Genomic DNA, 12696 nt, shown 5'->3' with positions numbered 1-12696 from the left:
ACGAAGAATCTTCTCCAACAATTTCCCTACCACTGACGTAAGGCTCACCGGCCTGTAATTTCCTGGATTATCCCTGCTACCCTTCTTAAACAATGGAACAGCATTGGCCATTCTCCAGTCCTCTGGGACCTCACTCGTAGCCAGTGAGGATACAAAGATTTCTGTCAAGGCCCCAGCAATCTCCTCCCTTGCCTCCCTCAGTACTCTGGGGTAGATCCCATCTGGCTCTGGTGACTTATCCACCTTAATATCCTTCAAGACGCCTAACACCTCTTTTTTGATCTCAACATGATCCAGGCTATCTACTCACTCTTCCCTAGACAAATCGACCGCTAAGTCCTTCTCTTTGGTGAATACTGATGAGAAGTATTCATTTAGTATCTCTCCCATTTCTTCTGGCTCCACACACAGATTCCCACCTCTGTCCCTGAGTGGGCCTACCCTTTCCCTGGCTACCCTCTTGCTTTTTACGCATGTATAAAAGGCCTTGGGATTTTCCTTAATCCTGGTTGCCAGTGACTTTTCATGACCCCTTTTAGCCCTCCTGACTCCTTGCTTAAGTTTCTTCCTACTTTCTTTATATTCTCCATGGACTTCATCTGTTCCCAGCCTTCTAGCCCTTACGAATGCTTCCCTTTTCTTTTTGACTAATCTCACAATATCCTTCGTTATCCAAGGTTCCTGAAACTTGCCATGCTTATCCTTCATCCTAGCAGGAACATGCTGGTCCTGAATTCTTATCAACTGATGTTTGAAAACCCCCCACATGTCAGTTGTTGATTTGCCCTCAAACATCTGCCTCCAGTCTAGATTCCTCAGTTCCTGCCTAATATTGTTATAATTAGCCTTCCCCCAATTAAGCACCTTAACCCAAGGACTCCTGTTATCCTTATCCACCGGTACCTTGAAACTTACTGAATTATGGTCACTTTTCCTGAAATGCTCCCCTACTGAAACTTCGACCACTGGCCGGGTTCATTCCCTAATACCAGGTCCAGTATTGCCCCTTCCCTAGTTGGACTTTCTACATATTGTCTCAGGAAGCCCTCCTGGATGTACCTTACAAATTCTGCACCATCCAAACCCCTAGCACTAAGTGATTCCCAGTCAATATAGGGAAAGTTAAAATCACCCACCACAACAACCCCATTGCTTTTACATCTTTCCAAAATCTGCCTACATAACTGTTCCTCAATATTCCGCTGGCAATTGGGAGGCCTATAGTAAACCCCCAACATTGTGACTGCACCCATCCTATTCTGGAGCTCTACCCATATTGCCTCAATGCATGAGCCCACCGAGGTGTCCTCCTGTCGTACAGCTGTAATATTCCCCTTAACCAGCAGTGCAACTCCCCCACCTCTTCTACATCCCTCTCTATCCTGCCTGAAACATCTAAATCCTGGAACGTTTATCTGCCAATCCTGTCCATCCTTCAACCAAGTCTCTGTAATAGCAATAACATCATAGTCCCAAGTACTAATCCAAGCTCTAAGCTCATCTGCCTTGCCTGTTATACTTCTTGCATTGAAACAAATGCATTTCAGACCCCCAGTTCCACTGTGTTCAGTAATTTCTCCCTGCCTGCCCTTCCTCTTAGTCCTACTGGCCATATTCACTGGTTCCCAGTCATTTATTTCACCTGAATGACTGCCTCCTCAGTTCAATGTAAAAGATCCTATGACATTATCTGAAAGAGGAGGAAAGTTCTCTACAGTGTCATGGTCAGTATTTGTTTCTCAACCAAGGGACAAATTATCCAGTTGCTAACCAGATTGCTTTAGGTGCACAAACTTGCTGCTAACATTTGCTATGTTAAAACAATGACTACACTTCTCAAAATTATTGAATTGGTTGTAAAAAAAACTTTGGGGTGCCCTTAGGCTGTAAAAAATTTAGTGTACATCCAAATTCTCTATCTTTGTTTTGTGTACTCTTCTTTCATGTTCTGTCTTGCATTCTGTTTCTTTCTTTTGTGTTTTCTCTCTCTCACACGCACGCTTTCTCTCTCTTTCACACTCACACTCCCACACACACACACGCACTCTCACTCACACATACTCTCTCACACACACTCTCTTTCACACACACTATCTCACTCTCTCACACTCACTCACACACACCCTCTTTCTCTCTCTTTCACACACTCTCACACACACACACATTCCTTTACTCACATCATTTAGCAGCATTCTGCACTGGTCAGTGGGGATCCCGTTGCTCATTGGCTTCCAGAGTTATCTGGTTAGATGAGTTGGGCATAAAATCCCAAGCCCAATGACAGGATTTGCAACTCCAGGTTGTATTAAATACAGCATGGTAAACAGTACAGTTAATAATAAATTGAGAGTATATTGTTACCTCCTCCTGGCTATAACATAAACATACACTATGCTTTATTGGAGCCTGCAGAGGTCAGCATTAAAAATACATAAATTACATGCTACTGACATTTACCTTCAAGGCAGGAACTTGTGCATCTCTCAAACTCAAGATGTGAGGGACACGTTTTTTTGTTGCAGGGTAAATGATGGCTTCATTTAACTCCAGTCTAATGACATGAGCCAGTTAGACTTCTCAGATTTTTTTTTTGCCCTCCACAGTTTGACATTTGTATAAATCTCTATACATAAGTCTTAAGACAAAACCTAAAACCTTATTTCCTTTCCTCTTTGCTTTTCATGTTTGTTCAAATTATAACAGACTTAGTTTCTCCAAAATTCTGGAGTCAGTGTTTGGCATCAAAAGCATGTGGTACACGTCTAACAGATGCAGATTGTGTATATTTTTTTTAACAAGCAAACAATAGGGCATTCCCTTTCATTAAATGGAAACCTCGCTCTGCTTCATTCAACACAATGCAGCAAGGATATCCTGTTGAACCAATAGAGATAACCATGGAAATAAAGTCACTTCCTGCCCAGCTGTTCACCGCTTAATTCATCAGGAAGTTCTCACTTCCTTTTTCTTCACTTTACTCGCCTACATTGCTAATGGTGAGCTAATAATACAACAGGACATTCAGTTACTGAATGAAATCTTCTGAAATGTGTAAATCATTAACTAGTTACACTGTTTACTTTGATTGCAACCATTTTAGCGAGGCAGGTTGCAATATTTCTATCTTCCTATGCCTATCTTCCACCCTCTGTGAATTTGAGCTCATCCAAAACTCTGCTGCTGGTATCCTAACTTGCAGCAATCCTGTTCACCCGTCACCCATGTGCTTGCTGATGTACCTTGGTTCCACGTCCAACAAATTTAAAATTCGCATCCTTGTTTTCAAATGCCTTTGTGGCCTCTGCCTTGCCTATTTCTATAACCCCCTCCAGCCTTATTACCCTCAAAACTCTGGGTTCCACCAATTCTGGCCTCTTATACATCAGAGTTCTTTCACCCAAACATTGGTGGCCATCCCTTTAGCCCACTAGAGCTCAAGTGTTGAAATTCCCCAATGAGACTTCTCCACTTTACTAACCCTCCTCCTTTTAGATACTCCTTTAAACCTAACTGTTTGATCAAGCTTTTGGTCACAGATTGCTAACATCTCCTTATGCGGCTCAATGTCAAATTTTGTCTGGTACTGCTCTTGCAAAGTGTCTTGGAATATTGAATGTAAATATAAGTTGTTGCAATCAGCAGGAGTGACAGTTGAAAATTGACCCTAGTGTGGAAAGGTGAGATAGAAAATGGATTTGTAGGCCACTTAAGGAGAGAAAATTTAAGCCACAATGCTGAAAATCAGGATTCAGTTTGATGAAATGGGAACATGAAAAAAGAGCTGTGACAAAACAGTACATGTTTCTTAGAGAAGCATATTTTAACCAGTCATTTCCTTCATGATTTCTTAATTTCCTCATAGTACACAGAGAAATTTTATTTTTGTACTTTTACCTAGTTAAAAGCCTAAGGAATTAGAGACTGGATATTTCAATTTATACACAGAAACACAATTTATTGCATTATTTATTGAAAGAAAATTAAGCTAATATAAAATAGCTGCTGGGCACAGTATCTCAGCACTATGATAAATATTGCCAGACTATTTAATGCTTTAAATGTTTAGGCATGTACATCTGAATGTATTGGGCTTCAGAAACAAAAAAAGTCCACAGAAATGAAAAATGAACCAAAGAAGCTCCCTTCAAAGAGAAATTCATGCAAAACTAGTGATTTCAAAGTTGGCTGACATCTAATTGAGGTTTGATATTTTAAGAAAGGTTTAAAGTAACTCCAATCACATTGGACTTGGGTATACAGGGCAAATCAAAGTTTGGTGGCAATACTAAACTCAGAAATATAATAATGAGGGTGGTAAGAGACTCCAGGAGGAATTGGTAACACATGGGAAATGCAGTTGCATTCCGAGAAGTGTGAGGTGGTACATTTTAGTAAGATGAATGAGGAGAGACAGTATTAATTATACAATGTTAAGGGAGTGTAAGTGCACAAATCTTTGAAGGTGCCAGGACAAGTTGAGAAGACAGTTCAAAAAAGTGTGTTGGATCCTTGGCTTTATTAACAGAAGGATGGAGTACAAAAGCAAGGTTGTTATGATAAACTTTCCATAAAACACTAATTAGGCCTCAGTTGGAGTATGGTGTTCAATTCTAGGCACTCGGGATTCTTGGCAAGGGTGTCAAGGCTTTGGAGCGTGTTCAGAAGAAATTTGCTAAAATGGTGCCAGGGATGAAAGATTAGAGTTAGGTGGAATGACAGGAAACGATTTGGTTGTTCTCCTCAGGGCTGCAGGCTTAAGAGGATATTTGATTGAGATCAAAAATCATGATTGGTTTGGTTAGATTAAATAAAGAGAAACAGTTTCTAGTGGCAGAAATGTCAGTAATCAGACCTTAAGGTGATTAACAAAAGAACCAGAGGTGACATGAAACATTTTGTGATCTGGAATTCACTGTCTGAAAGGGTGGTGGAAGCAGATTCAGTAGTAACATTCAAAAGGGAATTGGACGAATATTTAAGGGAAAAAGATTCACAGGGCAATGAAGAAAGAACATGGCGGGGGGGAGGGGTGGGGGCGGGGTGGCAATTGGATAGCTCTGCTAAAGAGCTGGCACGGCTGTCTCTTTCTATGATTGTGAATCGGAGGCTACATTGGTGTGGGAAGGGATGGGAGATGGAAGCAGATTTTCACTGAAAGAATTTGGATAAAAGTCTTTGAGAAAAGATGGTGAGAGATGAACTCTGACAGTGAGGTAATTTTCTTGAAAACAAGGTTGGCAGATTTTTCAAAGCTGCCCTCACTCTGCTGGCATTAAAAAAAGAAAAAAAAAAGACTTATATTTATATAGCGCCTTTCCTGATCTCAGAATGCTCCAAAGCGCTTACAGCCAATGAAGTACTTTTTGAAGTGTAGCGATTGTAATGTAAGAAGTTACTGCAATGTAGCAAGGTGCATGGCACTAGAAAGTTCTGAGGAACAAAGGGACCTTGGCGTGTGTGTCCATAGATCTCTGAAGGCGAAGGGGCATGTTAGTGGGGTGGTGAAAAAGGCATATGGGACACTTGCTTTTATCAATCGAGGCATAGATTACAAAAGTAGGGAGGTCATGTTGGAGTTGTATAGAACCTTGGTGAGGCCACAGCTGGAGTACTGTGTGCAGTTCTGGTCACCACATTATAGGAAGGATGTGATTACACTGGAAAGGGTGCAGAGGAGATTCACCAGGATGTTGCCTCGGATGAAACATTTAAGTTATGAAGATAGGTTGGATAGACTTGGGTTGTTTTCGTTGGAGCAGAGACGACTGAGGGGCAACCTGATCGAGGTGTACAAGATTATGAGGGGCATGGACAGGGTGGATAGGGAGCAGCTAGTTGAAGGGTCAGTCACAAGGGGGCATAAGTTCAAGGTGAGGGGCAGGAGGTTTAGTGGGGATGTGAGGAAAAACTTTTATACCCAGAGGGTGGTGACAGTCTGGAATGCACTGCCTGGGAGGGTGGTGGAGGCGGGTTGCCTCACATCCTTTAAAAAGTACCTGGACGAGCACTTGGCACATCGTAACATTCAAGGCTATGGGCCAAGTGCTGGTAAATGGGATTAGGTAGTAGGTCAGGTGTTCCTCACGTGTCGGTGCAGACTCGATGGGCCGAAGGGCCTCTTCTGCACTGTGATTCTGTGAAGTAGGGCAGAAGCCCCATTTACATACACACGTCTGGCAGGATAAAGCTGACAGTGGGAGCAGCTCCAAGGAATTTGTTGGCCTAAGTTTTTTTTCTACACACTGCAGGTGCACAAGGTCACCCACCACAGTTACATATGTACATAAATCTGTGCATACACTGCTATATAACATAGGGAGCAGCATGGTTCAGGACTACGCAGCTACAGGGTTATAGCTATGTAGGCAATGGAAAAGGTGGTAATGTGTTCAATCTCTTTGTCTCCCATCCTTATTTCTTGTGCTAATCTTCCAAAAACTATAGGAGTCACATCTGAAGTTTTTGAATTTAGGCTTGTTACAGTTGTTTTGCTGCTTTTCTTCCTTTAACTAATGTTAAGGATTTGTAATATGTTGGTTGGAATTTATTAATTTCCTTTTAGAATACATGATGCATTAAGGCTATTTTTGCAGGCAATTTGCATGCCCAGGATTGAAAATAATGAGTACTCTGTTGTCACTTGAGTCTCTGAAATTATATTCTGCTAATTGTGCTAACTTCATTAAACTTTTAGTTAGCTAAAATTGGGGCAATGTTTGATAAGCCTTTATAGATTCATGTCTTTTAGTTGTGTCAGACTAAATGCATTTGAGCCGGGGTCAGAAGTTCTATTTAAATAGGCTTGAGGAGTTAAATAGCCAAGAGCTGCTAAGAAGATATTGGCTGCAATTTTTCAGTTGTATTGATGGCAAAACTCAACAATTGCCATCACTATAACTGTGAAATTGACAGCAACTTCTGGCACCTGCACATGTGCAGTTAAACCCAGAAATCCAGAAGTAGCTGTCATTGATTCCCTGCTTCTCCACAGGGTGCACTGATGAAGTCCTGCAGGTGGCAATCTTTAGAAATCACTGAACTGACAAGAACTTCCCTTTTTACACTGTCATGTTGCTATTAAAAACCTCTGAAAAAGTTGTGCTTTTTTGAATGAAGTGTAACTGGATTTTTAATGGTGTACTAAGTCATAACTGCTGCCAAATCACTTCCATGGCTCTGGAAAATCAATTTTACATTTGCCTAATGTCAACTTTTGCCAATTCATTCCTCTATTTTAAAATATTTAAGTTAATGATATTTGAGCTTCTAAAGTGTATGTTCCAATCTTTATTTCAATATGTAAAAACTATAAAAAGTAAAGGATAATCAATCCTTTTTACATCCTGTTTTGGTCTCTGTGAGAATGCTTCAATTTGATTGGCTGCTTACCCCACTTGATGACATCACTGTTGCTGGACACAAGGAGATTCCTTGACTTGGTGCCATATTCAAATTAATGTTGAGAAACACAAAATCCATGCCACAGAGATTGCTAGATCTTTGTGAGAAGCTTTCTTTGAAGTTAGCAGCAAGCACCTTCTCTTGACTGCAAGTACCAGACTAAATAGAAGAAAAGGTAGAGCTGGGCTGGATTTTCGGAAGTGAGGCTCAAGTTGTCGGGAATGTGTAGCAGACAAGCCATTGGACTTTCAAATAAAGGGCAGAGGGCAGCAGGTTACACATAAGCTGAGGTTGAAGGTGTAGTGTAGACTAGAGCATTGGGCGGCAGTGAACTGGAGAGTGTGTGGTGGCTATGGTTGGCACAAAAGGATGAGAAGGATGAAATTGCCAGTGTACACATGATTTTAGAATGCTTTGTAGGGAGAGGTGGACTAGGTCCTGCAGAGTAGTAGTGTGTGCAGGTGCGCTTCTATCTGTTAGGGGAATGGGGAAGTTGTACCTGGATAGTGGCTGTTCGTTTAACTGGCAGGAAAGGGAAGGAAGTATCTGTCTAAGTGATCACACAATTGAAGGGCATATTGTGTGCATTTGTGCTTTCTTTTTCTTAATTATTTAGTTGATTATTTGCCATTTCAAGCTATACAATGGATAGTTGAGCTATCATAATATCTGTATGAAACAAAAATATTTTGGTAGAATGCAATGATCAGTCAGAAATGTGATTCTTGGATCTGATTGATTAAAATTCAGAGATTTAATTGGTTGAAAGAAAGAACAAATTTGCATTTACACAGTCCTTTTCATGTTTTCAGGGCATCTAAATAACTTCATGATCAGTGAGTTAGCCTTAAAGTATCGTTAGTCCTTGTTGTTAAACAGGCAAACATGACCATTTTCTGTACAGCGTGATCTCACAAACAGTAATGAAATGTACCACCAGTTGATCTTTCTTTTAGTTGGTTGAGGGATAAATGTTGACCAGGAGAACCAAAGAGGAACTCTCCCTTGCTTTTCTTCAAAGATCTAACATTCGCTTGATTGAGCAGACATAAACTGAGTTTAACATGACAATGCAACACTCCCTCACTACTGCACTGAAGTATCAGCATAGATTATGTGTTCAAAGCTCTGGAGTCAGGTCTTAAGCCCTTCAGACAATTGTAAAAGTATTACCACTAAGTCAAGGCTGAAAGGTTTCTCTCTCTCGCTGGCTGAATGATCTGATTGGTTGAAAGGACAGCGTGGCACTGATGCATGTTGCTACATTAAAACAGACAGTTGTTTTTAAATATTGCACAGATATATGAATTATGGCAAGCAGCTCTTTTCTAAATTACTATTATTTGCCTGTTCAAAATTCAGGTGCCATTGCACAACCAATTAATGCCTGAAACCTGGGGAATATTTTTTTATAATGGGGAATGATCAGCTTTTAAGAGAAAAACTTCCAAAATTACTCTGAGGTCAAAAATCTTTTTTTTCCTACATTTCTATAAAACTTTTTTTTCTTTTTCCATCAACGTATCTCATCCTCCATGTCTTATCAATACAATTATGATCAATAATCTTTTGAACTCAACTTTCTCTTGTTCCTTCTAAGTTGAAATACATGAAACTTACATATCTCCTAGTATATCTCCACTCAGTTGAAATCAATACCCATCAACGAGGGTGCTATTTAACAGTGATTGCAAGTCAACGTTTGTAAGTCTTTTTTATGCGCAACATGGTGAGGCATTCTGGTGCTGGATGCAGAATATTTCACAAACCCAGTGCTGGATATTCCCCTCCCAACACTAAGCAAACCTATGTAAGGAGGCCCAAGCTGGAGACGTGTGGGCACACAAATTTGTATTTACTATGCCATTCACGATGGGAGCCATTTTCCTCAGGGCAGGAAACGTGACATATTGTGACCTAACAGTCATGTAAAATGACATTGGTATCACCATTTAAATGCTTGCAGCAAATACAATTTTCCCTGATTTTGGTAGTTTCCTTGAGGTGGGTGGGTTCCTGAAGGCTGTGTGAACCACAAGGTGAGTAAGTTCATGAATCTTGGGGGAAGCCTGTTGTGCAGTCAGGAACCACCTGACAGGTAAGTTTAAAAACTCTTGCCAACTTCAAATATCATATTTAGATGTTGTTGATAATTTAAATATATTATTGATGCAGTGATTGGTAAGTGACCATTAAATTGTTCAGCATTGTGTAAGTCTTCACTTGCATTAGAATATTTCATCTAGTGGAGAATCTGATTCCAATAGGTCATCTGGGCACTACGCTTTGATTTTATGTTGATTTAAAGTCCAGACGCCTTAGATACTTTGTGACAAAACTGATCATATCCTTTGATTGAAGCTCCATCTGGTGTACTTTTGAAAAAGAGGATGGCTGGACCGGCAACTTCAAAGACTCTACTGTCTTTGAGCTTTATGGTGTTTGTTTATTCAGATGTGCAGTGTAATTCCATTATGAATGCATGGCTGAGTTCCAAGCCCCATTAGTAGATTTAGCTCAGCAGGGGTTGTTGACACAGCTGTGGAGTGGACTGTGTGCTTTGTTTAATTGACAGTTTTATGAGCAAATGAAGGATTTTGAAAAGGCTTTTGAAAACTTTATTTTAATAGATTAATGAGCTCTTGAGAAGAGGTTTTTTTCAAGAAGTTTCATTGGCTGTGTGTTTGACAGTTCAATTAGCTTCTAAGAGGGACAGTTTTTTCAACTGAAGTTTGGATAGATGAGTGATTTTTAAAAAAAATTCCATGAGCTTTTCAAAGATTTCCCAGTGTTATTATATGGCTATTGTGCATAATGGTTACTAGGTGATTGGACGGGCCATGGGAGTATGAATGGGGCATGGCAGGTATGGAGTGGGTAGGGAGGATATGGGAACATGGAAGAATATGAGGGGGAATGGGGGCATATGAGGGGGCATAGGGCTTGGGTGAGTGGGGTGAGGGCTAAGTAGCCTGACAATCATGTACAGAACTGGGCCAATGTTCCAGTGAATGGAGCTAGGCCTTCTAACCCACCAGCCTCAGCATCTATCCACCTCCGGTGCCACCTCAGGCCTGCTTCAGGAGGCCGCGGCCACAGCTGACCCTGACTCTAAGAGAGGAAAATTCCATGTGAATGGGCTGACTTTCAGAAGTTGGGAACATGACATCAAGAAATGGCCTGACTCATGCTTCCTAACTTGAAGGAGAAAATCCATCCGTCCGGTACCTTTGTGCAACACTCCCAGGTCAGGTACAACCAGTTACATGTAAGTTTCTTCAATGCCACTTCAACAATGTGCCTCAGTTCCAACTTCAGAAGAGGCAACTCTCTACTGCAGCGGGTGGCATTTTCTTATTTCCCTGTACCAATCAAATTGGACTTCACAGAATTTTAACGGCAGAGAAGGAGGCGCTTCGGCACATCGTGTCTGCACCGGCTCTCTAAATGAGCATTATGACCTAGTGCCATTGCCCTGCCTCTTCCTCATACCCCTCCACATTGTTTCTATTCAAATAATCATCTAATGCCTCGATTGAACCTGCCTCCACCATTCTTCCAGGCAGTGCATTCCAGACCCGAAACACTCGTTATGTGAAAAAGTTTTTTCTCACGTCACATTTGCAACATTTGTCAATTAGTTTTAAATTAGCTTCTTGGTATATTTTGCAGATTAACAATGCTATATAAGTGCACATTGTTGTTGTTGAGTCCTTTCTAAGCTGTAGGTTTGTATCTGCTGGAACTGATTTGAGGATGAGTGAACTCATTTCACATAAGGTTCTTACAGCCAGAAAACAGGTGACATATTTATTGGGATTATGTGATTCTTCTTATTTATATTTAGGACCTTCAGTTTTCGATTGAATAAATCAAATTTATTTTTAACCATGTGGGATTAGTGGATCTTCTAGGATTTTCACTGATGATTTGTGGATTGCATCCTGTGACTCTACCCATTTTATTTTGAAAATTGTGAGTCGGTGACCTTTCTCATTATATGTTCTTCTGCATTAATGATTTTTTTCCCAAGACCTTGGAATTGTGGCACTCCCTACATGCCTTACCCTTTTCTTCCTCTTCAGCCTTATAAATAATAAACGTGGCGCCATCTACTCAGTGCTCCCTGGTTTAGCTCTTTTATTCTTTTCATGCTTGGTGGTGCCCGACACTGGCATGGCCCTTCACCGTTCCATTATATTGCCATCTGCCTGCTTATATTTATACATGAACGACGTTATTTATGCACCTCAAATAGTAAGAACTGGAGGCACAAAGAAGTGCTGCAAGTCTTTGGCTATAAATCCTAAAATATATGTAATATGGAAGGGAATTATACAAAATCGGGAGTCAACCTGAGCAACACTGTTATCATGAATCCCCTATGCCCTCTATTGGTTGAAAGATTTTCTTCATATGCTTTCTCTCAAAATATATTTATAGTCTTCACAGGTTAATTTATTTGCAAGGACTGATTTGTGAAACGTGTAAGGACAGAATAATACAAAGTCCTTTGTTTTGCTCGTGCCGCTGCAAAAATGAAATATGTTAAAGTATTCAGCCTTTTAAAAACCGAATCCATGTTAAATGTGAACATGCTGTGATGTATCTTTTTTTAAAAGATTCTGCAGATACCTGTGACATTGGTAAAACTGCATTTACTGCCTATTCCTAGTTGGTCTGGCATAGTGGTTGTTTTGTGAAACTTGTAACTAGGTCACTTCAAAGAACATGAAGAATCACATCTATGTCAGATCAGGTAGGGCAATTTTCATAGTCTACAAGTTATCACATTTATTGAATTCATTTTCAATATTTACTGAAGTGTGATTTTGAACTCACAGCCTTTGGGTTGTTAGTCTGCTCCAAATTCTTAGTTCTGTGAGTTGAACATAGAGAAATTTATTGATCATGTCAAAATTTATTGATCATGTCACTGAACAGCAAACAGGCATTACAGAATTTCTTGTTGTATAGAGTAGGAATCTAATATTTAGCTTATATTTAGAGCTGCTTGCAACTGGAATGGCAAATGATACCAGCTGAACAATTCAGGAAAAAATTAAAACTGAAAGAAGACTGAAAAAGAAATAGATTTTATCAGTTTTGCAAATATACACCAGCACTTAAAAAAATAAAAGAGCACAAAAATGATGCTTGTGCAACTTACTAATGTTACCAAAGTTCGCAATGGTAAAATTTAGTTTTTCAAAGTAAACAGAAAAACTTATAATTGTTCTCTGATATCTGAATGAAATATGTCATTTTTGTAGAGTATTTTGTGGTTTAATGTGG

The 12696-nt window shown here is 40.1% G+C and overlaps 1 protein-coding gene across 3 annotated transcripts in view; it reads left to right on the top strand.

Annotated features, from left to right (window-relative positions):
• LOC144678950 (apoptosis regulator Bcl-2-like) overlaps positions 1-12696 on the top strand; it is a 301946-nt gene that overhangs the window by 145611 nt on the left and 143639 nt on the right. The gene's annotated exons all lie outside the window — the stretch shown is intronic.

The sequence above is a fragment of the Cetorhinus maximus genome, chromosome 3 (genome assembly GCF_964194155.1).
Source record: "Cetorhinus maximus chromosome 3, sCetMax3.hap1.1, whole genome shotgun sequence".
NCBI classification, from domain to species: domain Eukaryota; kingdom Metazoa; phylum Chordata; class Chondrichthyes; order Lamniformes; family Cetorhinidae; genus Cetorhinus; species Cetorhinus maximus.
Note: the sequence above shows the minus strand (reverse complement) of the source record. Positions and strands in the feature narration are given on the sequence as shown.